This window comes from Capra hircus, chromosome 9, assembly GCF_001704415.2.
Source record: "Capra hircus breed San Clemente chromosome 9, ASM170441v1, whole genome shotgun sequence".
Taxonomy (NCBI): Eukaryota; Metazoa; Chordata; class Mammalia; order Artiodactyla; family Bovidae; genus Capra; species Capra hircus.
Window position 1 is genome coordinate 835,064 of NC_030816.1, and position 2,290 is coordinate 837,353.

The following is a 2,290-nucleotide window of genomic DNA, read 5'->3' on the forward strand; positions in this document are numbered from 1 at the left end:
AACAACAGCATGCTATTTTTCCCCATTTGGAAAATTCTTTTATTTTAGCTAGAGTATTTTCTTATTAACCTTCCCACCTTTACTCTGAGTATACTCAGGTGTGAATATAAGAATCTATATATACATAAGCACATAGAAACATAAAATATGATATATATATTTATCTAGCATACACTTCATAACTTATTCTCTCATTTCATTCATATATGTTTTATTTTCCTTTTCTCAGATTAGATAAAGACTGAGTCTTTTAGCATCTTGGGTATGTCTGATAATATTGGTAGATGCTGTAAATTCCACAAGCGCTTAAGGAATGAAGAAGTGATGAAAAAGAGGATATCTCTTTGGAGAAGGAATGGCAACCCACTCCATTATTCTTGCCTGGAGAATCCCAGGGACGGGGGAGCCTGGTGGGCTGCCGTCTATGGGGTCGCATAGAGTTGGACACAACTGAAGCAACTTAGCAGCAGCAGCAGCTCTGATAATATATTTTTAGACCTTGATTGCCTTTAATTCTCTCATTGTCAATCACCTCCTGCATAGAGCTCAGCTTTTTTCTTCCCCGACAGATCTCAAAGGCTATGAGTGGGAGGCTAGGATGGTAAGGCTAGACAGAGTGGTCATGCCCAACACCCCCTAAGGGACTTTATTATTTTCAAGGGGAGCAGGAAGACATTTTCAGTTTGAAGAGTTTGAAGACTTTTTTTCGGAATTATGATTTGTTCCCCCCAGGGCATGTCTCTCCCCGCCACACTGCCAAGAATCCCTAATCATCAAATTATGTTACTCTTTAAACAACTCAGTAACTGGATTTATTTTGAGACTCAATTTCATTATGATTAATCATATTTTCATACATAAAATTTTAGAGTCAGTTGAGTTTTTTGAATATAGCTAGTGAGTTAGAAATGGCCAATAGTTAGGCAAACAGAGAAAAAAATTTTTCCTTCCTTTATTTTAACCAGAAGTATGACAGCTAATACTAAGCAATTTGATTCATGAAGCAGCATACTTATTAATCAGCAAATATTATAAGAACACTGTATTAAGAGGCAAGACCATATTTTCTCTTCTCAGCCTCACTAATGTCTTTGTGGTTTGGGCTTCTAGGTCTTATCAATTCGTTTGTAATGTGTAGCTAATGTGCATTACCTACTTGTAATTCTAATAACCTCTTCAAATTCCTGTTGGATGCCAGGCATGGTCAGTTCAGTCGCTCAGTTGTGTCCGACTCTTTGCGACCCCATGAACCGCAGCACGCCAGGCATCCCTGTCCATCACCAACTCCCGGAGTTCCCAGACTCACGTCCATCGAGTCCGTGATGCCATCCAGCCATCTCATCCTGGGTCGTCCCCTTCTCCTCCTGCCCCCAATTCCTCCCAGCATCCAGAGTCTTTTCCAATGAGTCAACTCTTCGCATGAGGTGGCCAAAGTTTTGGAGTTTCAGCTTTAGCATCATTCCTTCCAAAGAAATCCCAGGGCTGATCTCCTTCAGAAAGGACTGGTTGGATCTCCTTGCAGTCCAAGGGACCTTCAAGAGTCTTCTCCAACACCACAGTTCAAACGCATCAATTCTTTGGTGCTCAGCCTTCTTCACAGTCCAACTCTGACATCCATACATGACCACAGGAAAAACCATAGCCTTGACTAGGCGGACCTTAGTCAGCAAAATAATGTCTCTGCTTTTGAATATGCTATCTAGGTTGGTCATAACTTTTCTTCCAAGGAGTAAGCATCTTTTATTTATGTATATCTTTGTCTCAGAACTTTATTTTTAATGTATTTATCTGTAATTGAAGGATAATTGTGTTACAATATACAAGCAACTTATGCAGCTCAATTCCAGAAAAATAAATGACCCAATCAAAAAATAGGCCAAAGAACTAAATAGACATTTCTCCAAAGAAGACATACGGATGGCTAACAAACACATAAAAAGATGTTCAACATCACTCATCCTTAGAGAAATGCAAATCAAAACCACAATGAGTACCACTTCACACCAGTCAGAATGTCTGCGATCCAAAAATCTGCAAGCAATAAATGCTGGAGAGGGTGTGGAGAAAAGGGAACCCTCCTACACTGTTGGTGGGAATGCAAGTGTCTTTTAATTTCATGGCTGCAGTCACCATCTGCAGTGATTTTGGAGCCCCCAAAAATAAAGTCTGACACTGTTTCCACTGTTTCCCCATCTATTTCCCATGAAGTGATGGGACCAGATGCCATGATCTTAGTTTTCTGAATGTTGAGCTTTAAGCCAACTTTTTCACTCTCCTCTTACACTTTCAT